The 26,586-nt window shown below is 42.7% G+C and overlaps 1 long non-coding RNA gene across 1 annotated transcript; it reads right to left on the bottom strand.

Annotated features, from left to right (window-relative positions):
- Positions 1–4,271: 4,271 nt before the first annotated feature.
- Positions 4,272–26,085, bottom strand: LOC131346503 (uncharacterized). Its single transcript, XR_009203618.1, has 3 exons — positions 26,008–26,085; positions 23,318–23,379; positions 4,272–9,781 (listed from the first exon to the last, which is right to left on the bottom strand). It is a non-coding gene; the product is annotated as an uncharacterized LOC131346503 (long non-coding RNA).
- Between the last annotated feature and the right edge of the window lie 501 nt (positions 26,086–26,586).

Genomic DNA, 26,586 nt, shown 5'->3' with positions numbered 1-26,586 from the left:
TAGAATCACACAAGCAACCTTCACTTTGAACAGGATAGTGTGAAACTGCTGATTTATAGTTGGATCAGTGATTTACACTGTAAGATAATACAGTAATAAAAAGAGATTTAAATACATATACAACCAGTCAAAAGTTTGGACACACCTTTTGATTCAATGTTTTTATTTATTTTCTACATTCTAGAACAATCCTGGAGATTTCAGAACTATGAAATAACACACATGGACTTCAGTAATCCATATGTAACGACAACAAAAAACAGACAGTCAGTTGTTATTTTAAGACATGAAGGTCAGGTGTTCTGGAATAGTTCTTGCAAGAACAGTATTGTCAAGTGCATTTGCAAAACCCATCAAGCACCATGATGAAACTGGCTCACATGAAGACCATCCCAGTAAAGCAAGACCAAAATTTACCTCTGTTGCAGAGGAGAAGTTCATCAGGTTCATCATGAGGTTGCCAGCCTCAGAAATCACCTCAGCACAGCACAGAACAGCACCTCAGATTAGAGGCGTTATGAAGGCTTTACAGAGCATCAGTATCAGACATATCTCAATATCAACTGTTCAAAGGACATTATTGTGGATTTCGGCCGCCTTCAGCATTGTTTTACAATGTAGAAAGAAATAAACATCAGGAAAGACCATGGAATTAGAAGGTGTGTCCAAACTTTTGACTGGTAGTGTACATACATATATATGAACATATATATATATATATATATATATATATATATGTATATATATATATAGACAGGCAGACAGACATGCACAAACAAATAAAAAATAGCTAAAACAACATAATCTTTCCTCTGCCAAGTTTGGCACAAATTCATATGTAAATCACTGAGAACTTACTCACAGAAATGGTGCCAGCCAGGTACATGATATGATTCCGCACATCTCATTTCTATACATGTTGTCAGGTTCCCCATTTTTCCAGCGTGTAAAATTACCCACTGACTCATTTGTGAAGGTCCAGTACCAGCTATTGATGTTAGTGTACAGTCCAGTCCAAGCATAGGAATTGAATTGTTATGTCTGTGCTACATTCTGAAGATTGTCCATCTCTTTATTGCTTTTGATGATAGCTAGGTCAGTGTATATGGCTCAGCAATAAGCCTGAGCATCGCGCCATGTTTTTCGCTCCTGGATCAGATAGTACTCACGAAAGAAAGACAGGACGAGGTGAAAGATTCCTGTGGAAAATGTTTTTAAAGTTTAGCTTTTGTTATTTGCCCCTTTGTATTGTGGAATTTTCCCTCTTTTGATTCTGTGTTTTTATTTTTAAGTGTGTATATATAACAATCATGTAATCCTCACCAACTCCTATACACAAACAAATAACGAGTGAAAACAAAAAACACAAATGATTTCAATATGTAGTCAAGACAGTTGCCAGTCTACCCAGGATTAGGCATCCTACAAATTCAGTCCAAGGTTAGTTAGGTTCTATTTTAATGCAGGGGTATAAAGAAACTCCCCAAGAGCTACATCATGTGACATCCTGTCATCCTGTCATGTGTCATCTTTAAGTAAGATAAATGTTTATGCTCATGTGACACCCACAAAGGTATTGTCACAATTGTGTTTATATTTTATTTTATTTCTGCATACAGAGAGGCCGGATTTATGTGTTTTAATAATGGCAATTCTAGTGCTATGTTTTTTAGTGTAGTTACTAAATTACACCGCCAGGGTAATCCGCCAAAGTGAGCATTAGAGTGTAGCCGCCAGGCTTCCATTTCTCAGACAGAGAACAGCCTGCGGAACGAACAGAACTAACGTCTCATGTCTCTGCTTCTTACTGTCTTAAACAGCTTAGTAGCATATGTAAACCCAATACAACTTATTGTTAAGGACTTAACAAACTCTTTTGATGTTGTTTTATAAAGTTTCAAGTGAGTAAGATGACAAAATGGTGGCTTTAGTTTTGTATACCTTCTTTTTCTAGTAGTACCACAGCTCCTGAACATTTGTAACCTTCAAGTTTATATTTCATTAATGTTCATGTGAGATACAGAGTGGACAATATCCATTACATGTTTATGTTCTATAGTAGCCTTGTATTTTCTAGTGTTTAAGGTCAGTAATTAATATGTTGTGTGGAGAATGTTGTGCAAACTGAAAATATTAAAAGTTTGTCAATAGGCTGAATTAATCAGTGTGAGAGTAACTGAAGCAATGTATTTCTAACGTTAGTGTATCAGATACTAAATGTGAATTTAAATGCACATACCTTTCCACATAAACTAGTGAATTGTTTTTACTGAAAAGTAATTAATTTACAGAGACTGTATACTTGTTAGCTACAGTACATTTGTATGTGAAATTAAGTTAATTATGTGAATAGTTTTGAGTATGTAACAGTAGGAAAATTAGAAAAAAATGAGAAAGGTCTGTTTAATAAAGACAGAGAACAGCCTGTGGAATGAACACAACTAACATCTCATGTCTCTGCTTCTTACTGTCTTAAACAGACAGAACATTATAACTGTGAACAGGTCACTCATGCCTGAGGCCTGTAACACTCATTACAACAGACTGAGTCCTTCTTTCCAAAAAAGGAGCACAACATATTTTTGCAAAAGAACTGATGAGAGCAAAATGGAGATGGTTGGTCATTATTCAAAGCCAACACAGTGCATCAACATAAATACCCTTATGCTAACTGTGTGGTGCAGGCATGATAATTTGGGTTTTGGATTCAGAATATTTGGGATACTTGCAATAATTGCAACAAATTGAGACAATTATTGACTCCACTTTATAATCCACTTTATAATTTAAAAGCCTGGATAAATAGAGAGGGTTGTGTCAGGAAGGGCATCCGGCATGAAACATTGGCAAACTTAATCATGCAAATCGAATAACAACGACCACCATTGGCACTGTTGACCTACAGGGTGCCGGTGGAAATTGGGCTACTGTTGGTCAAAGAAGTAGAGGAGGAAGGAGAGTGTGTAGACAGAGAGAGAAGAGGAAAGGTAAGAGTGTAGGACTGAGAATAGGAACTCTGAATGTTGGTACTATGACAGGGAAAGGTAGAGAGCTGGCTGATATGATGGAGAGAAGGAAGGTGGATATACTGTGTGTACAGGAGACCAGGGGGAAGGGTAGCAAGGCTCATAGTATAGGAACAGGATTCAAGCTGTTTTATTATGGGGTGGATAGTAAGAGAAATGGGGTAGGTGTGGTCCTGAAGGAGGAGTTTGTGAGGAATGTTCTGGAGGTGATGAGAGTGTCAGACAGGGTGATGAGTCTGAAGTTAGAGGATGAAGGGGTGATGTTGAATGTTGTTAGTGGTTATGCCCCACAGGTGGGTGGTGAGTTAGAGGAGAAAGAGAGATTCTGGAGTGAATTAGATGAGGTGATAGAGAGTATTCCCACGGGGGAGAGAGTGGTGATAGGAGCAGATTTTAATGGACATGTTGGTGAGGGGAACACAGGTGATGAGGAGGTGATGGGCAAGTTTGGAGTTAAGGAAAGGAACCTTGAAGGACAGATGGTAGTGGACTTTGCTAAGACGATAGACATGGCTGTAGTTAACACTTATTTTCAGAAGAGGGAGGAGCATAGAGTGACTTACAAGAGTGGAGGGAGGAGCACACAGGTAGACTACATCCTATGTAGAAGAGGCAATCTGAAAGAGATTAGTGACTGTAAAGTGGTAGTGGGAGAGAGTGTAGCCAGACAGCATAGGATGGTGGTGTGTAGGATGACTTTGATGGTCTGTAAGAAGAAGAGGTCAAACATAGTGATGGAGAAGAAAACCAAGTGGTGGAAGCTGAAAAAGAAGGAATGTTGTGAGGGATGTAGACAGAAGTTGAGGCAGGATCTGGGTGGTCAGATGACTGGGAAACTACAGCAGAAGTGATCAGGGAGACAGAAAGAAAGGTGCTGGGTGTGTCATCTGGAAGGAGGAAAGTAGAAAAGGAGACTTGATGGTGGAATGAGGAAGTTCAGGATAGTATTAAGAGGAAGAGGTTAGCCAAGAAGAAGTGGGACATGGACAGGACTGAAGAGAATAGACAGGAATACAAGGAGTTACAGCACAGAGTGAAGAGGGAGGTGTCTAAGGCCAAGCAGAAGACATATGATGAGTGGTACACTAGGTTAGACACTAGAGAAGGATAGATAGATAGATAGATAGATAGATAGATAGATAGATAGATAGATAGATAGATAGATAGATAGATAGATATTCAATTTATTTTTGTATAGCGCATTTAACAAAGAGCATTGTCTCAAAGCAGCTTTACATGAGAAACGACATAAGAAAACAACAAACATATAAACAGACAGACAGTCCTAGATGTTATCCCAAGTGAGCAAGCCTGAGGTGACTGAGACGACTGTGGCAAGGAAAAACTCCCTTAGATGGTAAGAGGAAGAAACCTTGAGAGGATCCAAACTCAAAAGGGAACCCATCCTCATTTGGGTGACAATTGTGTGATGCAGATACAGCATGTGTATAGTGTTATGTAAATCAATAAGGAGGTTGTTGTCCACAGCGCTGCTTGAATATCCCAATCCTCACAAGCAGAACCCGGCTGGAGCTGGTCCATCTCCGGATGCCACTGGAGCACAGTCTCTGTATGCCTCGGGATGGGTAGAAGAAAGGAAACAATGGAACAGCATTAGCGTAGCTGCTGTTCATAATATTAGCAGCACTAGATGATAATGTACATTTAATCAGATGTACTGGAGCACAAGGTTATGGGATGTGTTAGATGTATGCCAAGCTAAAGAGATAAGTCTTTGGTCTACATTTAAACTGGGAAACTGTGTCTGAGCCCAGAACACTGTCAGGAAGACTATTCCAAAGTTTTGGAGCTAAATACAAAAACACTCTACCCCCTTTTGTGGACTTTGATATTCTGGGAACTACTAGAAGTCCAGAATTTTGCAATCTTAAAGAACGTGATGGATTGTAATGTGTTAGAAGACTGGAGAGATAGGTGGGAGCTAAACTGATTAGAGCCTTGTACATAAGTAGAGCTAATTTATAGTCAATTCTAAACTTCACAGGTAGCCAGTGCAGGGATGATAATATTGGGGTTATATGTTCAAATTTTCTTGATCTGGTAAGAACTCTGGCGGCTGCATTCTGGACTAACTGTAGCTTGTTTATTGAAGATGCAGGACAAACACCTAGTAATGCATTACAGTAGTCCAGTCTGGAGGTCATGAATGCATGAACTAGTTTTTCTGCATCAGATACAGATAAAATGTTCCTAAGCTTGGCAATAGTTCTAAGATGGAAGAAGGCTATTTTTGTGATGTTGGATATATGATTTTCAAAGGATAAGTTGCTGTCTAATATTACGCCCAGGTCTTTCACTGTTGAGCTAGTAGCAACAGTGCATCCTTCTAGATGTAAGCTGAATTGCGAGAGCTTCTGTGTACTGGTTTTGGGGCCAATAAGTAATATCTCTGTCTTATCAGAATTTAGTAATAAAAAATTATCGGTCACCCAATCTCTAATATCTTTAACACACTCAGTTAGTCTAGACAAATTAGATATTTCATCCCTTGTGGGACCCCGTATTTCACTGGCACTATACTGGACAGTGCTCCATTTAAGTCTACAAAGTGGTATCGATCAGACAGGTAGGATCTAAACCATTTTAATGCCTGTCCCTGATTTTGTAAGCGATCTATGAGAATTGTTGGAATTCAGAGCCCCCTCCGAGTGGACATATCACAGGGTGGAATTTTAGATTGTCTATTTCTCTTAGCTTTCCATAATCTTACCCAATGAACTCAACAAACTATAAAACTTAGCCAAAATAAAGGAGATCTCAGTCAGCAGATGAGAAGAAGCAGGTTATTCAGCCATGCAGTCAACAACATGCATTTCTGAAGAGAGCAGCTGGTCTGAAAACCCCAAAAAGTTCCCCTCTACTTATACCCCAGGTGCCCCATGGTGCCTCCTTTTCTCTAATTTAAATATTTCCAGCAATTTCCCATTATATTCAGTGTATGGCTACTTTAATCCCTCCTTCCTTAATTTACATACATTTTACCATTTCACATTATTTTTGTATTTGTCCCGATACCGCCCCTAAATTAATACCATCCTCCCCTCGATGACGTCAATTTTCCTCCTCTCCAGTTTCCCTTATTTTTAGGCTAAGTCAACAATTTTTAGAAAAAAATAGCGCTTACTTATAAGCGCCACTTCCTCATCGACTTCATTTGACCGCCACCTCCCAAGTTGCTTCCTCAGATCATCCTGACCTCGCATGTCGCCCTCCACAACAATGTGTAAGTATCCTGATCTCTTCCTCTATGTCATTCTGACTTTTCTCTACCTGCTTGATCTAAGTTTTATTTTTTAATTTTAAAATAAGCCTTGCCATTTTGCTGCCTCATATCCTTCCCTCTTTTCATCGCTGTTGGTTACTGGTATTCCAATGCTATTGTCTCCCCTAGCCGCGTACCACTGTCATGTCACAGTAACCTGGCCTACTCCCCACACTGTTTTCCTCTTGCCTTAGTGCATGTTCTCTCTTGTTGATTACATAGTCACGCAATATGCACTTCACTCATCTCTTCCCATTTCCCATTCTTCCTTCTAGCTCAGTCAGCCCGTCGCGCTATCTTCCGGAGAGGTCCCCGGAGTGCTCTGCGACGCTATCGCCAGTATCAGCTGTCCTGCCTGGCCATTGAACTTACTGGTTTCCTGGAACACCTATCTGAATCCTCTATTCCTGAGTCTCCTCACCTCGCTCACCACATCTTGAGAGATACCATCTGTCTTGATCAGAGCACCCAATTTCACCCCACAACCTGTGATCAGTCTACTCAGACCTTCTACTGGTATTGGACATGCACCACCTCTCAAGGCGTCCAGACTGAGGATGTCCCTGTTGAGATCTCCTCTGATGATTCTTCCTCTGACTCTTCTTCACCTCCTAGTTCCCCTGACATTCCCCAACGTTCTCCTGGATTTGCGCCTTTGCCTTACAGTATTCACGATATTCCCCAATCTTCTCCTGTCTATTCACCTCCAGTTTCTCCCACTGATTACTCTCCAACTTCTCCTCAGGAACCTGAGATCCCGTCTTCTACAACTCTCCGGTCCCACTGATCCCACTGGATAGGCTGGCTGACTGAGCTGTAACTCCTAATGTTCCAATAAACTTCTCTTTTCTATTTCCAGTCTCAGTGTGGTTATTACGCTAGCATGCTACTATTAATAATTCTGCATGATTATTATAAAGACTATGATTGTCATAAAGGTTATACCTGATTATTATAGACTTGTATTAAACAAAGCCAACTACTTAATCAATGGCTAAATAATTCTTGATAGATACACACTACTTTTAGGCAGAATATTGCTAAGTCAGAGCTTAGAGCATTGAGTACATTATTTCTTAAGCTACTTTTAAAGCTAGGTATATAATTCAAAGCTGGGTATGTTATGTTTCTCCGACAGAATGTTATGATCTATAGTGTCGAATGCAGCACTAAGATCAAGCAGGACTAAAATCGAGATGCAGCCTTTGTCCAAAGCTAAAAGCAAGTCATTTGTGATTTTAACTAGTGCAGTTTCTGTGCTATGATGGGGCCTAAAACCCGACTGAAATTCTTCAAGGGTGTTTTCCTGTAGGAAGGAGCATAATTGGGCTGACACCACCTTTTCTAATATTTTTGATATAAATGGAAGGTTTGAAATCGGTCTGTAATTTGATATTTCATCAGGGTCTAGTTTTGGTTTCTTAAGAAGAGGCTTAATAACTGCTAACTTAAGAGATTTTAGGACATGACCTAGATAATGAGGAGTTAATAATATTGAGAAGAGGCTCTCCAGCTGCATGTATCACTTCTTTCAGCAATCTAGTTGGAATTGGATCTAGCAAACATGTTGTTGATTTAGCCGTGGCGATAAGTTAGTTGGTGAAAACTAGCTCTTCCTGCCCTATGCTGGTAAAGCATTGTAGCTTTAAGTGTGGAGCTATAGGCTGGTCTGGATCACTGGATGCCATCAGAGGTTGAACATCCAATATTTTGTTCCTGATACTATCAATTTTTTTAGTGAAGAAATTCATAAAGTCCTCACTACTAAACTGTGCTGAAATACTTTCTCCAGAAATCTGATGTTTTGTTAGTTTAGCCACTGTACTAAATTAGAATCTGGGATTGTTCTGGTTTATTTCTATCAGTTTGCTCAGATGCTCAGCCCTAGCAGCTTTTAGAGCCTGTCTATAGTTGGACAGACTGTCTTTATACGCAATTCTAAAAACTTCTAATTTGGATTTTTTCCCCTTTCGCTCGAGGTTACAGATTGCTCTCTTGAGGGCGTGAGTATGACTATTATACCCTGGTGCAGGTGTCTCTGACCTTTTTTAGTCGGATGGGGGCAACAGTGTCTAGTGTGCTGGTGAAAATAGCTAAGTAATAACTAAGTAAATAATAACTAAGTCTAGGGTTTGATTAAAACGATGAGTTGTTCAATTAATGTTTTGCTTAACCCCAAAGGAATTTAGTAAATCTATAAATGCGAGTCCTAATGCATCATTAGCATCGTCTACATGAATGTTAAAGTCTCCTACAATTAACACTTTGTCAAAACTGATCAAAAGATCTGAGAGTAAATGTGAAAACTCATTAAGAAAATCACCGTAGGGCCCCGGGGGGTCTGTACACGGTGGCCAGAGCAAGATAGAGTAGGGATTTTTTATGCATGTCTGAGAGTGCAACATTAAGGACAAGCACTTCAAATGAGTTAAACCTGGATCCTGTTTTCTGAGTAACAGTAAGAGAATTTTTATAGATGGTTGCAACACCACCACCACGACCTGTCTGACGGGGCTCATGCTTATATGAATATCCTGACGGAGTAGACTCATTTAGGCCAATGTATTCATTTGGTCTAAGCCAGGTTTCAGTAAGACAGAGTGTGTCGAAACTATAATCTGAGATCATTTCATTAATAAAAAGTACTTTCGGTGCAAGGGATCTAATGTTGAGAAGTCCAAACTTAAGAAATTGTTTTTCTTTACCTATTTGGCCTTTTTCAGGTTTAATTGTGATAAGATTATTTCGAGAGTTATTAACAAATTTATCCTTTAATCTCACTAATCGGGGAACAGACACAGTTTCTATAGGACGAGCTATGTGTGAACTTGTATTAGTCTGGTGAGTTGAACAGTAGCTATTATAGATGTAATCTGAGGAATGACTTACCAGTCAGATGGTGCGCAGTGTCCTGGAGATGTTGTCTGAGAGGACTGCTGCTCCAGCTCTGCTTGAGTGCAGGCCATCATAATGGTAGAGCCTAGGGTGCTCCCAGAAAACATTCCAATTATCAACAAATGGTATTTTCTGTTCTTGACACCAAGACTGTAACCATTCATTAAATGCAAATAGCCTATTGAACCTTTCGATTCCTCGCTGGAATGTGGGAAGTGGTCCTGACACAATAATCCTCGTCGGGGGCGATGTGGTGCGAACCTTCTCCACCAGGTTCCTGAAGTCCTTCTTCAGGATCTCCGTCTGCCTCAGCCTGATGTCGTGCACGCCAGCATGGAGGACCATAACTCCGATGTTCTTGGTGAGGATCGCGGGTACCTGTGCAGCGACATCAAGAACACGAGCACCAGGAAAACAACGAGTGCGCACCTTACCTTTAGCCGCGGTAGCACAGACGTGCTGGATGATGGAGTCTCCGATGATCACCGCGTCGCCTGCTTCACCTGTAGGTCGCGGATCTGCTTCTCCACGGCCTCCAGCTCCACATCCACCGAGTGCAGCTCGTAGGAATCCTCACCTGCACTCAAAGGCAGACCCACAACCGACATAATGTTAAAATGAAGTAGAATAACAGAGTTAATTGGTGAAAAATGTAAAATCTAAACAGACTCGAGGCTAGTGGTTTAGCATGCTAATAGCTGGGCTAACGGGTTAGCATGCTAGTGGGCTAACTGGCTGTAAGTGGGTGTTCAGGAAAACAAATAAAACTAGTGATTTAAAAAAGCGTTTGGAATGAGAATGTTATGTGACAGCTAATGAAGACATTATTAAAAGTTATGATCTAGGATAGAAATCTAGAAAACTTAGCGAAATTGTAGGTCAGCTTGACAGAGCTCAGAAAAACACGTCTGCACTCTCTGCCATGACCAGTCCTACTTAGGACCTAGATAGATAGATAGATAGATAGATAGAACCTTTATTCATCCCAAAGGGAAATTTACACTTGTACAATTAGCTAGGCAGAGAGATCAAGATGGGAAGGATGTGCAGCAAGTTAAAGTTATTAAAGATAGAGATGGTGCTCACACGTGAGGAGAGTGTACAGAGGAGATGGAAGAAGTACTTTGAAGAGCTGATGAATGAGGAAAATGAGATGGAAAAAAGAGTAGAAGGGGTGAACTCTGTGGAACAGAAAGTAGATAAGATTAGAAAGGATGAAGTCAGGAAGGCTTTGAAGAGGATGAAAAGTGGATAGGCAGTTGGTCCTGACGACATCCCGGTGGAGGTCTGGAAGTGTCTAAGAGAGGCGGCAGTGGAATTTTTAAATAGTTTGTTTAACAGGGTTTTAGAGAGTGAGAAGATACCTGAGGAATGGAGAAGTGTATTAGTGCCGATCTTTAAGAATAAGGGTGATGTGCAGAGTTGCAGCAACTATAGAGGGATAAAGTTGATGAGCCATACAATGAAGCTATGGGAAAGAGTAGTGGAAGCTAGGTTAAGGAAGGTAGTGGAAATTTGTGAGCAGCAGTATGGCTTCATGCCCAGAAAGAGCACAACAGATGCAATTTTTGCTTTGAGAATTTAATGGAGAAGTATAGGGATGGTCAGAGAGAGCTGCACTGTGTGTTTGTAGACTTGGAGAAAGCGTATGACAGAGTGCCAAGAGAAGAGCTGTGGTACTGTATGAGGAAGTCAGGAGTAGCAGAGAAGTATGTCAGTGTGGTGCAGGACATGTATGAGAGGAGCAGGACAGTGGTGAGGTGTGCTGTAGGTCAGACAGAGGAGTTCAGAGTGGAGGTGGGACTGCATCAGGGATCGGCTCTGAGGCCCTTCCTGTTTGCTATGGTGATGGACCAGTTGTCAGAGGAGGTCAGACAGGAGTCTCCTTGGACAATGATGTTTGCAGATGACATTGTGATCTGTAGTGAGAGCAGGGAGCAGGTGGAGGAAAACCTGGAGAGGTGGAGGTTTGCGCTGGAGAGAAGAGGAATGAAAGTCAGTGGTAGTAAGAATGAGTACATGTGTGTGAATGACAGGGAGGGAAGTGGAACAGTAAGATTACAGGGTGAAGAGGTGAAGAAGGCACAGGAGTTTAAGTACTTGGGGTCAACAGTCCAGAGCAATGGAGAGTGTGGGAAAGAGGTAAAGAAGTGAGTGCAGGCAGGTTGGAATGGGTGGAGAAAGGTGTCCGGAGTTCTGTGTGATAGAAAAATATCAGCGAGAATCAAGGGGAAGGTGTACAAGGATGGTGGTGAGACCGGCCATGCTGTATGGTTTAGAGACAGTGTCACTGAGACAGAGACAGGAGTCAGAGCTGGAGGTAGCAGAGCTGAAGATGTTGAGGTTCTCTTTGGGAGTGACACGGTTGGACAGGATTAGGAATGAGTACATCAGAGGGACAGCTCATGTTGGATGTTTGGGCACAAAGTTAGGGAGGCCAGATTAAGATGGACATGTTCAGAGGAGGGAGAGTGAGTATATTGGTAGGAGAATGTTGGACATGGAGCTGCCAGGCAGGAGGCAAAGAGGCAGGCCAAAGAGGAGGTATATGGATGTAATAAATGAGGATATGAAGCTAGTGGGTGTAAGTGTTGAGGATGCAGAAGATAGGGATAGGTGGAGAGAGACAATTCGCTGTGGTGACCCCTGAAGGGAAAAGCCAAAAGAAGATTGACTCCACTTAATACCAAAGTATTCTTGAAACAAATGTGAGATGTTTTCTTCTCATAGAACAGGATTATATACATACCCTGTGATGCTCCCTTTTGAGGAAAGTCAACATTTCTTCACAGCTTGACAATATTGATATACCAATACCAATGCTGCCACATTGAATCTCACAGGGCTATGTGTATTGCCATTGGCCACCGCTGGGAACACCAACCCCAATCTACCCCAATTGCAGCCAGCAAATGACTTGACCAAAAGAGTTGATAGGACTTACACTACTGGCCAGAGCTTATGACCATTGACAGAAAGCACAGTCAGTGTAGCCTGTTGTGAAGACTCATGAGGCAGAGGACAGGCTGACCGGTACCTTTAAGATATGACCCAATCTACGGTGACACAATAGCTTTAGCCCTCCTAGTAGCAAACTCCAGGCAGATGGAGATAGAGGGCCTACAAATCTCCTATTCTTTGAAGATGATCAAGGCTAACAGAAGAGCTGTTTTAGCATCAGAAACCTTTCTGAGACTGATACTGGGGGCTCAGAGAGGGCCTGTAATACTTACAGTCCTTACTTACAGTTGTGGAGGAAGTTTTTCTATGCTAAAAATACTTCCCTGACTTCCAGGCATCTTATGTGCCATCAAAGTTAAGGGACTCCCCAAGGCCATGGGCTGTGAAATTTTTTACAACACAGTCTATGAGAAAGGGGCCAGAAGTGTAAGTGTCAGAAGTGTACTCTGATGGCAGCATGCTCCAAGCATGGGAATCAAGGCTGGAATCAGGGTTCCCTTTTGAGGGAACTCAATGCTGCATCATGACTGATGCTATGGGAATGCTTCCTTGAGGAAGTTGTGTCTGAAGCTACGTGAAGCACACGCCAATTTAAAGGCTCAGATAGGACACGTGATGAAGGGAATATGCACCAGTAAGTCCATATAAGGGCATATATATCAAATTACTCCAGCTTCTTTGTCTTCAGGAAGCGCTCTGTGTATGTGCAGTGATTGTTTGTCCTGTCTGTCTAGACTAGGGAAAAAGAAGATATGTAAAAGGCTAGGAGGAAAAAAAGAGATATTATGGTGAGCAAGAGTTTTATTAAGGAGGATGACATGCACACTCTTTCCATTGTTCATTTGGGAGAAGAGCATGTTCCTCGTTGTTTTAACATGAGCTGTCACTAAATTAAATTTACACTGGCCTGAAGAGGCCATTCATTCTAAGCTTGATGACCACTTCCTGACTTCAGGCTGTGTGCCCCCCCACTCAGATGGCTGCCATTTTCCTTGACCTCCATGCTGAGATATCGAACCCCTGAAGGAATTCTTATTTGTCCCCTACATTGCCAGCATTGAGGTAGCCTGCTCTCCCTTCTATGCTGTGTAGAGTCACTTCAGCCCTTGTGGGGAAGGGCTACATGGCAGCAGTGAGCTGCTGGGCTGTCTTCCACCCGCATCTGCTCCCACCCAGCTCGCTCTGAGCAGAAAGAAGGGCTAGTGTGGTAGCCCATGCCCCCCGTCAAAGTCTATGGAGGCCAGCCAGCATGCTCAGGCCCAGACCTGTCAGGTGAGACAGGACCTTAGGTCTGTCATCTCTGCCAGGCAGGCCAAGAAGGAATCCTGATACCTGAGGGCTAGGGTTCCTAGGAGCGTCCTCCCTAGGGTGGTTTCTCCTACCTCCTGCCCCGTCACCTCTGGTGTCTCAGGCATGAGTAGTGTCCACCCTTGCTCCCTTTTCCTGCATGAATCTTTCCCCTGGGTCTGCACCTGCCAGCTCATGGTTGACACCTCTTTCAGACAACCTGGGAGAGTGGAAAATTCTGCCTGGTGTCTTTCAGTGGGTCCTAGATGCAGTTGTAAAATGGTACAGGATCCAGTTCGCCACTCATCCTACTCCATTTCAGGGAGTGTTCCCCACTGTTGTTTACATTTACATTTACATTTCTGGCATTTGGCAGATGCTCTTATCCAGAGTGACATACAAAAGTGCTTTAAGACTCTATCATTGAATACATTAAAACTGGTTCAATAGGTTACAGACTTAGGATACCATTAGCCTAAATTTGGATGTTTTTTTTAAACATATAATAATACATAAACATGGAAAGATAAGATCTAGTTTAAGTGCTTCAGGAAAAGGTAGGTCTTAAGATGTCATTTGAAGATAGTCAGAGACTCTGCTGTACGGACATCTAGGGGAAGTTCATTCCACCACCTTGGTGCCAGAACAGAGAAGAGTCTAGATGAATACCTACCTTTTACCCTGAGAGATGGTGGGACTAGTCGGGCAGTGCTAGTGGATTGGAGGGAGTGAGGTGCAGTGGGAGGAGTAATAAGATCTTTGAGGTAAGATGGTGCTGGTCCATTCTTGGCTTTGTAGGAAAGCATCAGTGCTTTGAATCTGATGCGTGCAGCTACCAGAAGCCAGTGGAGGGAACGCAGCAGTGGGGTGGAGTGGGAGAACTTAGGCAGGTTGAAAACAAGCCGTGCAGCTTCATTTTCTGATCATTTGCAGTGGATGAATTGCATTCAGAGGAAGACTTGCCAGTAAAGAGTTGCAGTAGTCCAGACTGAACAAGCACTTGAGTAGCCTGTGTGGATGGAAATGGTCGAATCCTTCTAATGTTGTACAGAAGAAACCGACATGAGCATGTCACATTGGCAACATGGGAGGAAAAGGACAGTTGATTTTCCATGGTTACCCCAAGGTTGCAAGCAGTGGCTGAAGGGGAGATCATTGAGTTGTTCAGAGATAATGCAAGATCCTGGGCTGGGGATGAATCACCTGGGATGACCAGCAGTTCAGTTTTGCTGGGATTAAGTTGAGATGAAATGTCCACCAGACACGCTGAGATTCGGGTAGAAGCTGTGGTATCTGAAGGAGGGAAGGAGAAGATAAGTTGGGTGTCATCAGCATAGCAGTGGTATGAAATGTGAGGATATAACTTTGCCAAGAGTGTGGGTGTAGAGAGAGAAAAGGAGAGGACCAAGTATTGAGCCTTGTGGGACACCAGTAGAGAGTCTGCGTGGGGCAGATGTCAGTCCCTTCCATGTTACCTGATATGAGCGACCATCCAGGTAGGAAGCAAACCATTCCCATGCTGTTCCACAAATTCCAAGACTCCTGAGGGTGGACAAGAGAGTCTTGTGGTTAACTGTGTCAAATGCTGCAGAAAGGTGGAGGAGGATGAGGACTGATGAAGCTTGGCTGATCTAGCAGCATGTAGTTTCTCAGTGACCACCAAAAGGGCAGTCTCTGTGGAATGTGCTGCTTTGAAGCCAGACTGGTTGGGATCATGGAGGTTATTCTGCAAGAGATAGTCAGACAGCTGATTATAAACAATTCTTTCAAGAATTTTTGAAAGAAAGGGGAGAAGTAATACCGGTCTGTAATTATTGATGTCAGAGGGATCCAAAGCAGGTTTCTTCAGTATAGGGATAACCCTTGCTTGCATAAAGGCAGTTGGTACCTGTCCTGATGTTATGGATCCATTGATGACTGTGGTGATGAAGGGCAGAAGGTCAGGTGCATAGTGGAAGGGATTGGATCCAATGGGCAGGTGGTGGGATTGCAGGAGTGAATGATCTGCAAAACCTCTTCTGCTGCTATGGTTGAGAGATGCTTCAATGAAGGAGTAGCTGAGTCCTGGCTGTGTGATGTAGATGAAGTTGGGGAGGACGTGAAGGTCTGGCAGATCTTCTCAATCTTCTCTGTGTAAAAAGTGGCAAAATCTCAGCGGTCAGGGAGGATGGAGCATGTGGAGTCGGAGGGTTGAGTAGTGCAGAGAAGATGTTGTGGAGCTTACGGGGATCTTGTGCAGAAGCTTCAAGCTTTTCCTGGAGAGAGGGATGCTAGGAGTTATGTTTGGGTAGGACAGGGAGAATGATAGAGAAGGATACCAAATGATGATCTGAGATGTGAAGTGGGGTAGCAGTCATGTCTGTAGCTGGGGAAGGGCAGGTGAAGACCAAGTCCAGGATGTTTCCTCCCTTGTGTGTTGGAGGGCAGCTGTTGAATGACAAGGAGAATGAATTCAGAAGAGTCAGAAGGCCAGAAGACTGAAGCTTGTCGGATAGGAGATTGAAATCTCCAAGGACCATCAGAGGGGTGCTATCAGAAGGAAAGACGCTGAGGAGTGTGTCCATTTCTTCCATGAAGTCTCCAAGGGGACCAGGAGGATGGTAAATGACAATGATGGAGAGGTTGATTGGAGATGTAACTGAAACTGCATGGAATTCAAAAGAAGAGATGGTTAGATGAGACAAGGGGAGAGGTGTGAAACACCATCTCTGGGAGGTAAGAACAGAGGTACATGTCTGTGGTTTGGTCAAAGTAAGGTTAAGTGCGAGTTAAAAATGTAACAGGACAAGAAAGTATGATAGACACTTACTATTAACAGGTCTTGACTGGGCTAGATGCAAACCGCTACAGATACGAGTGTCTGTAATGGATACCCTTCAGTATAAATTAGTAAGCCCTGCCCACAATTCACACCTTAAGGGAGAGTGAAACTACTCTTGATTAATCACCTGAGACAACTAAGAAGCATAGACCAACACTAAAGGATCAACAAGCTATACACCATAACAGTTCAAATAACTCTAGAACCAACCAAGTAAAACAAATAGTATGCAAAAGTCAGAATCCTACCTTACCAGATGGAATAGATTCAAATGAAGAGCTAAATCACACTGTTGTTGGCAAACAACAAACCACTTTACTCCAAGAGGAACTTCTCTCACTTCTGAGGAAAGGAGCCATAGAAACCCTACCAGACTCAGGCTTTTACAGCCGGTATTTTGTCATTCCCAAGAAAGGTGGGGCTGCATCCAATTTTGGGCCTGAAGGCTCTGAACTGTGCACTGAAGATGTTCAAGTTCAAGATGCTTGCAAATCAGGTCTGAGGACTGGTCTATGACAGTAGACATCAAAGATGCCTATTTTCATGTAGGTATTTTGGTCTAGCCCTGTCGCCATGCACATTTACGAAGTGCATGTCAAGTCAAGTCAAAGTCAAAGAAGCTTTATTGTCACTTCAACTACATACACTACTCACAAAAAGTTAAGGATATTGGGCTTTTGGGTGAAATTTCAGGATGCACCTAAAATGCACTATAACCTTTACAGGTGAACTTAATTTGACCTTCTCTACACTTTTGAATGCACATGTCCAACTGTTCAGTGTTTCAGTACTTTTTGCATAACTTGCTGTTCTCTAACAAGGTGCTTAACGGCAAAATACACAACTGTTGTTTGATCCATGAATTGACCAAAACATTTTCTGGTTCAATTATAATTGGTATTTAAACAGTCCTCTTCATCATGCTGTTCACATTTTGACATCATGAGACCAAGATGACACCTAACAATTGATCAACAGTACCTCGCCATTGCGAGGCTTCAAACAGGATGTTCTCAGAGGGAAGTAGCCACTGTGCTTAGAGTGTCACAGAGTGTCATCAGCAGGTTGGGACAGAGATACAGAGAGACTGGAAGAGTCACAGAAAGGCATAGAAGTGGACGTCCTTTGGCCACATCCCACGTTGATGACCGCTTCATTGTGAAAAGTGCCCTGTGGAACCAGATGATGAATGCCACTCAACTCCATTTAAGGGAGGTGAGAAGCACCCAAGTGTCATGTCAGACCATTCAAAACTGTTTACATCAGTGTGGTCTGCATGCTAGATGACCTGCAAGGGTACCTGACCACACCACCAGGCACAGGCGTCATCGTATTGCATGGGCCAGGGAGCATTTACGCTGGACGAGGGACCGGTGGGCATCAGTGCTGTTCTCTGATGAAAGTTGATTCACACTGAGCAGAAAAGATGGCTACCAATGATGTTGGAGACATCAAGGAGAGCGCTATGCATCAGCCACTGTTGTGGTGGTGTTACAGTCTGGGCAGGTGTGTCCACTCAATACAGAACTGCCCTACATCTTGTGAATGGTACAGTGACAAGCCAATACTACCTGAATAACATCATTTAATCCAGTCTTTGTGCCCCTGCATGAACAACACAGGCCTAATTTTATCTTCATGGACGACAATGCTCCAGCTCATCGAGGTCGCATCATTAGGGAATGGCTGCTGGAGGCTGGGGTACCTCAAATGGAGTGGCCTGCACTTTCTCCAGACCTGAATCCCATAGAAAACCTACACCCCAGAACCTCAATGACCTGAGGGCCGCCCTTCAAGAAGAGTGGAATGCCATGCCTCAGCAGACAATAAGTCGACTCGTGAACAGCATGAGACATAGTTGTCAAGCTGTAATTAATGATCAAGAGCACATGACAAATTATTGAGACATTGAGATTTTTTGTTGTGGTATACCCACCACTGTTGTTGGTTTTTTTTCAATAAATTGTTTGAGATGAGGAAATCACCATTGCATGCTTCTACTTAAATGCCCTACTTTAATGATATAATATCACTGTAGTGTGAACTTTTTACATTTTCCAAAAATTTCACCCAAAAGCCAAATATCCTTAACTTTTTGTGAGTAGTGTATATAGCTTATATAGTACATGGTAAAATGAAACAACATTCCTCCTGGACCAGAGGTGCTACACAGAACAAAAACAATATGCTGCCCTGGCACCTCTATGTCTCCAGGGCATCTGTGTACTGAATTACCTAAACAACCCGCCAGTCATTGAGATGCTGTGCTTGCCCATATGAGGTCTCTAGGCCTCAGGCTGAACCCAGAGAAGTGTGTACTTTCTCCTTCTCAGAGAACCACCTTCTTGGGAGTAGTTTGGGATTCCATCACGATGCAGGCATGTCTCCTGCTCAGGTGAGTGCTTCGTCTCATGGCAGCAGCAGCCAACGTTATCCCTTTGGGTCTGCTTCACATCCCTGCAAGCATCCCCTCAGTGCCATAAGGGTTACGCTCCGCAGGCTTCATTTCCCTTCTTATGTGAAAAGACCCCGGTTTCTGACCTTGGGTCCCACACTAGGGGCACGTCATCCTTGCAACACTCTTTCAGTGGATGCCTAGCTTTCAGGCTGGGGACTGGTCTTGGTTGGCCACCCTGCCCAGGGACTTTGGGAGGGCCCTCATCTCTCGTGGCACATAAATTGCCTGGAGATGAGGGCTGTGTTTCTAGCATTAAAACACTTTCTCCGACATCTCAAAGGCTACCATGTGTTGGTGTGCACAGACAGCAACACCAGTAGTTTCCTCTGGGCAGAGATCAGGTTTCTTTGTCTGAGAATGATTTTTGTGCACTGGGACAAAAATCGTTCTCAGACAAAGAAAGCTGATGGGATGCCGACTTCCTGTCAAGGCAGGTGTTGAGGCCCAAGGAGTGGTGTCTCCATCCATAGGTGGTGGAGAGCATCTGGCAGATTTTCGGCCATGCAGAAGTGGATCTGTTCATCTCCAAGCAGTTGACCCACTGTCCACTGTAGTATTCCCACCCCTCTGGCCCTGGATGCTCTGGTACAGATGTGGCCAAGGCTACACCTGTACACCTTTCCTCTGATAGCTCTGCTCCCAGAAGACCTAGCCAGAGTGTGCCATGATCGAGTCCACCTTCTTCTAGTGGCTCCTCGCTGGCCCGCTCAAGTTTGTTTTGCGGACCTTGTCTCCCTCCTAGATGGCACTCCTTGGAGGATTCCTGTCAGGAAAGATCTGATCTCTCAGGCACAGGGGGCAATCTTACACCCCCGCCCCGAAATGTGGAAGTTCTGGGTCTAGCCCCTGAGGGGAACCAATTCCTAGAGGCAGGCCTTTCATCAGAGGTAGTGGAGACACTGTTTAATGCTAGGGCTCCCTCCACTAGAAAACTATATCCTCTGAAGTGGAGGCTTTTTTTGCCTCTGTTGTGGTCAGTGCGGTCAGGACTCAGTTCACTGCTGAGTGGATACAGTGCTGGAGTTCTTGCAGTCTCACCTTTTTTGTGGTCTGTCCCTCTTTACTTTAAAAGTGTACATCATTGCTGCGAACCATGAACTTGTCCTCTTGGCCTCCTTGGGTAGGCCCCCTCTGGTATCTCACTTTCTGTGTGGTGCCAGATGGCTGAGACCATCCTGCAGACCATGCCACCCCTCCTGGGACCTCTGTAGAGGACAGACATTGACTGTCATGTGGCAGCGTGGGTATTATATATGTTACATATGCAACCTGGTTCACTGATAAGAGAAATTTGTCAATTCTCACTCCCTGGCCATCCACTCGCCCTTCCTTCAGACAAATAGAAGCTGGAGTAATGTGATGTAGATGCTCTTATATAGCCTGATTTGTGGATATTTCCTTGTTGAGCCTTTAAATTGAGAGCTTCAAACAGAACAAAACAGAGCTTCAGGCACAACTTCCTCGATGAATTATTCCCATAGCATCAGTCATGATGCAGCATCTCGTTCCCTGCTCAGGGAACCGAGTTACATACATAACCTGGTGTAGTTTTCCACAAATGAAGGGTACAAGGCACATGGCTTGTAACCCTACACTCTTGGGCACATGATTCAGATGGTGAAAATCACACTTGAGCAAAGTGTTCATGGTAGGGAGAAGCAATATCTCTTCCACAAATGAAGAGCATGAAGGCCTAGTTGCTTAACTCTATGCCCATGGCAGGTACAGTGATGGAAAAAATTATTTGATCCCCTGCTGATTTTGTACGTTTGCCCACTGACAAAGAAATGATCAGTCTGTAATTTTAATGGTAGGTTTATCTGAACAGTGAGAGACAGAATAACAACAAAAAAATCCAGAAAAACACATTTCAAAAAAGTTACACATTGATTTGCATTTTATTGAGTGAAATAAGTATTTGACCCCTTTGCAAAACATGACTTAGTACTTGGTACTTGCTGGCAATCACAGACATCAGACATTTCTTGTAGTTGGCTACCAGGTTTGCACACATCTCAAGGAATTTGGGCCCACTCCTCTTTGCAGTTCCTCTCCAAGTCATTAAGGTTTTGTGGCTGACCCTTCAGCTCCCTCCACAGATTTTCTATGGGATTAAGGTCTGGAGACTGGCTAGGCCACTACAGGACCTTAATGTGCTTCTTTTTGAACCACTCCTTTGTTGCCTTGGCTGTGTGTTTTGGGTCATTGTCAGGCTGGAATATCCATCCACGACCCATTTTCAATGCCCTGGCTGAGGGAAGGAGGTTCTCATCCAAGATTTAACGGTACATGGCCCCATCCATCGTCCCTTTGATGCGGTGCAGTTGTCCTGTCACCTGGGGATGGTGTACTTGGGGTCATAGGTAGCATTCCTCCTCCTCCAAACATGGCGAGTTGAGGCCAAAGAGCTGGATTTTGGTCTCATTTGACCACAACACTTTCACCCAGTTCTCCTCTGAATCATTCAGATGTTCACTGGCAAACTTCAGATGGTCCTGTACATGTGCTTTCTTTAGCAGGGGGACCTTGCGGGCGCTACTGGATTTCAGTCTTTCACGGCGTAATGTGTTACCAATTGTTTTCTTGGTGACTGTGGTCCCAGCTGCCTTGAGATCATTGACAAAATCCTCCAGTGTAATTCTGGGCTGATTCCTCGCCGTTCTCATGATCATTGAAACTCCATGAGGTGACATCCATAGACAGCTCTTTGGTCTTGGCCATGATGGAGAGTTTGGAATCTGATTGATTGCTTCCTTCTGTGGACAGGTGTCTTTCATACAGTTAACGAGCTGAGATTAAAAGCACTCCCCGAGAGTGCTCCTACTGTAATCTCAGCTCATTACCTGTATAAAAGACACCTGGGAGCCAGAAATCTTTCTGATTGATAGGGGATCAAATACTTATTTCACTAAAATTTCAATAAAATGAAAATCAATGTATAACTTTTCTGAAATGCGTTTTTCTGGATTTTTTTGTTGTTATTCTGCCTCTCACTGTTCAAATACACCGACCATTAAAATTACAGTCTGATCATTTTTTTTGTCAGTGGGCAAACGTACAAAATGAGCAGGGGATCAAATAATTTTTTCCCTCACTGTATACTTTAAGCATAAGTGTCAACCATGGACCTACATACAGTAGCCTTTCAAAGGCTAGAGAAAGTGTTTCAGAGATTTAAACACAGCTCTCATTTCTAGGCAAATTAATCATGAGAGATGAAGGCCCTTCCTCATATGCCATGAGTGGAGTGGATATTAGAGACACACCACATTTTAATGAGAGAAATGGAACAAAGGTTTTTCACATATGAAGGGTATGACGCCCACAGCACATAACCCTATGCTCTAAAATAGTTGATTCAGATAATGAAAACTACTAAGCCTCAAAGAGATGGTAGAGAATGTTTTAAACTAGAAACACATGAGGTGATGAGGACCTCCCCCACGGCAGGGTGGCCACACCACAGCCCATAAGTCAGGTGCCCTTTGGGAAACATTCTGTGACTGCAACACATCTTAAGAGTGGGAACCAAGGTGTGGGAACCATTGTCTTCCAGAAATAAAGGTTATGAAGCTCAAAGTGTTAGAGGCCTGAGGCTAGGCTGGAAAGCCAACCGGATGCAATTGCACCCTGAACATCAGATGGTAGGCAATGGTGCCCCAGAGAGCATTGGGGAAAGGTCAGCAACTGGACCTACCCCATATGGGGAGCTCTCAGAGGCCTGAGACTTCAAGCATCATGCCTCCTTTATGGCTCACATGGCAGAGATAACTCATCTTAACTCATTGTCTCCTCTCCCCATTCAAGACTGCCCCCATGTGTACTCGCCACCCTATGTCTATGAGGGGGATCATGGGTCAGCACATTAACACATTTGGTGAGGGATTAGCTCACTGAATGCTGCTGCCATTGAACCTCCTGGGACCTTTTGACAACAGTACTAACCGTGTCGTCGAAAAAGGCCCTCTGGTGAACCCAGAAGAAGAGCATTATCCATAGCCTTAATCCCTGTTAAATTGAGCCATGGGTGCCTCTCATTGACAACCATGGCAGTCATAGAATGGTCAATGGCATGGGCCAGTAGCTTGGTGGCATGGAATACAAAGTCTGTTTCACCACTGCATCAGGGACTAATTCCTCATCCTTATCTAGCTCCCTCATCAGGTCAGCCTGGTAAAGTCTGCAAAACCACCATGGTGTACATGGATGCACTAGTCTGATCAGCCACTGCATGGGCTTTGCCTATATATGCAGAAATAGTCCTACATGGCTTAGAGAGCATAAGCTGGATTTTCTCCACAGAGCTGCTGATGAGGGGAAGAGATAGCTCACAAGTTTTTCGCAGTGCTCCATACCAGTGCTCATACAACCTCACAACCACAGGTGCAGCAAAGTCACTGATGGGAAACAATATCCACAATGGCAGCCATGAAATTCCTCCACAAATAATATGAAAGTAAACCAACAGCCAATAGTAACGCTCATCAGCAGTTTTTTTTTATGTAATTATCAAAATATAAAGTGTCTTCAGATGTAGTCTATGCATGAACTAAGCTGATATTAAACATAGAGAATTTTTTTCTCACCTGTGAAAAGCAGTAGTACAAGCAGGTGGTGTTCCATCACTGATATGTTGCTGGAAAACTCGCTATGAAATAAGAAATCTGATGAACACCATACTGACAGATGGCATCTATTAAAACTGATAACTGTACACTGATCAAGCATAACATTATGACCACTGACAGGCAAAGTGAATAACATTGATTATCTCCTCATCATGGCACCTATTACTGGGTGGGCATATTAGGCAGCAAGTGAACATTTTGTCCTCAAAGTTGATGTGTTAGAAGCAGGAAAAATGGGCAAGCATAATGATTTGAGTGAATTTTACTAGGGCCTAATTGTGATGGCTAGACCACTGGATCAGCGCATCTTCAAAACTGCAACTCCTGTGCGGTGTTTCCAGTCTGCAGTGGTCAGTATCTATCAAAAGTGGTCCAAGGAAGGAACAGTGGTGAACCGGCAACAGGGTCATGGGTGGCCAAGGCTCATTGATGCATGTGGGGAGCTGGCCCGTGTGGTCGGATCCATTAAATGGTTCAAGAATGGTTTGACGACCACAAGAACCAGTTTAAGATGTTGACTTGACCTCCAAACTGCCCAGATCTCAATCCATTCAGGCATCTGTGGGATTTGCTGGACAAACAAGTCCGATCCATTTAGGCCCCACCTCACAACTTACAGGACTTAAAGATCTGCTGCTAACATCTTGGTACCAGATACCTCAGCACACCATCAGGGATCTAGTGGAGTCCATGCCTCAATGGGTTAGGGCAGTTTTGGCAGCACAAGGGGGACTAACACAATATTAGTCAGGTGGCCATAATATTATGGCTGATCGGTGTAATTATCATTAATACAATCAATCATTAATACACAAAAAACACACAAAAAAACATTTCCAGATTAATTTTTAAAATTTCACTGTAAAATATAGTGTTCACAGACAATGACCTTGTAACTGTAATATTAAAAAAATTACAAAGATAACAAAACACTAGAATTCCTTCCTCTTTAAAACTTAAAAGCATGACCATGCTTTTTCTGGGCTATCTGCATAAAAGCTTTTTATTGCAGTTAAAATTGTCTTGCAGTTTAAAGCATCAATCAATAGTAGCTGGTCTACTGTCTTTTAGGATCAAAATCACTGAGATTTTTATGAGTTCCTTCTCTAGTTCTCTCGATAATCGTTTTTCCAGTCCCAGCAGCAAGATGACCCTGCTATTCACAGCTCATCTCTAAAGAGGAAAGTAAATTTAATGAAGGATGCTGCATGTGTGGACAATGTTTCAGCTTCCTGGAAGCTAAATATGGGCTTCAGTTTTGCATTTGATGCCTTAGTGTTAACCATCTCAGATAGGCAACTGTTGGATAGGATGATTTATGCGTGAAGTGGACACTGATGCCGGCAAGCATTCTTTGTGGATATAGACCTGGATTTTCCAGTATTCGTAAATGTAAATTCATAAAAGTGCAGTGGCTTACTGATACATATGTACCTCTAGTTCACTTCAAATGCCCTGTGGGCTCTTTTGTACAGGGTTGTGTGGTTGGGCTAACATTAGCATGCACGCCGGACAACATGGTTAATGTAAATGTAAACCAAAGTGGCTGGAGAACAACAAATGAACCATGCTAAAGCTTGTTTGGTTGTTTACTTTGACTTCTGCAAAAGCCCAGAGACAAAATTCACTGCTGTCATTATCATCAGCAACTTTATTCTATTTGTTATATTTCTGGTTTGAAGCAAACACTCAGAGTAGAAATCATTGAAGTTTTAAGAACAGTGACACACCACCTCTTGTGGAGAGCTAATTATGGAACTAGTTATGTATTAAAAACAGTGTTCCCAGATCCAGTCTTAGTGCAGATGTTTCCATGCAGATGGGATAAGACAGTATATATGGCAATGGGAGCTTACCACAGATGTCAATAATGGTACATTTGTAGTAATGTTTGATGAAAACCTCAGTCAAGTGGCAAAAACAAACAAATGGATGATCACCTGTGTTACTGGAACACAGTATTATGGTTTGCATTTTATCGTACATTGAACTGTGCAAGACCTACTTCAGCACATAATAATAAGAATAAGAATACATAGTTAAATTATTCATTGTATAATAATAAAGTTTCTGTATTTTTCTCCATGAAAATAAATACCATTCTACTGGAATGTGTGTGCAATAAAAAGGCTTCCTAAGTTTGGAGATGTTTTCTGATGTGCATTAATTCAGGAAAAAACTGTCAATCTCCACGGTTGGAGCCAGGGTAAACTGAAGAACATATGCAGCATTTGGCAGACACCCTCATCTACAACAACTTACATTCATCCTATTTATAGAACTGAGCAGTTAAGGATTAAGGGTCTTGTTTAAGGGCTCAGCAGTGGTAATTTGGCAGTACTGGGATCTAAATCTATGACCTATTGATAGAGAGCACTTGTGAAAATCCTTGACTTTAGTCACAGGGTTACAGATAACAACAGATAATAAAGTAAAGTAAACACAGCAGTTTTTCCTGGGTCATCACAAATTGTTCACAGAGGAAACACAACTGAGTAGATCATTGCATTTCTTCATTTTAAACATACTATGAAATCAGAAATATTTGAAAAAATGTATTAATCCAAGCTAGGCTTGCTATCTAAAAAATCTCCCCTTATTAAGTGTTAGGGGGGGAAAGTATTAGAGTAGAATAGTGAATACAGTACCTGGAATTTGAAGGAGGTAGATGATCAGTCTTCTAGAACTCCTCACTGTCCTTCTGAGACCTTTCTGTAGTATCTTATAGACTGACCAGGCTATTTGTGTTCCATCAGGCTAGATGTCTTATGCAAACTATTTATGCATATTTACCTACCCTAAGAAGGTTCACTGAAACTCAACAGGGATGGAAATTGCTATAGACCCCACCCAGGTAGATGGAAAGTTTACTGGGGCCTGCAACTAATAAACAAGTGAAATTCGTGTTTTGTATTCAATTACTGAGAGCAGTATTTAGATTAGATTATGTAGATAATTAGATGTATGGAGAAAAGTTTAATGAAGTTCATAGGGAAGTGCATGAGCAAAATGTCTCTCACTTAACTGGCCAAGTCAGCGTCAGACAAACCTTTTACAAAGCTTTGTATAAATCATAGAACTGAACCAAAAACAGAGGACACAGAGCAGTAGATCTGTTCACATTTGCCATGTCCATCTTTCTTAAAAATAAAATAAAGACTTTTGAAGACTTTGGAAATTACGGCATTTTTGCAAACAACTAAAAATGAGTGAAGTAAAAAGGAATT

Source organism: Hemibagrus wyckioides, linkage group LG03 (assembly GCF_019097595.1).
Source record: "Hemibagrus wyckioides isolate EC202008001 linkage group LG03, SWU_Hwy_1.0, whole genome shotgun sequence".
Lineage (NCBI taxonomy): Eukaryota > Metazoa > Chordata > Actinopteri > Siluriformes > Bagridae > Hemibagrus > Hemibagrus wyckioides.
The sequence above is the reverse complement of the archived record's forward strand: the minus strand, read 5'-3'. Positions and strand labels throughout refer to the sequence as shown.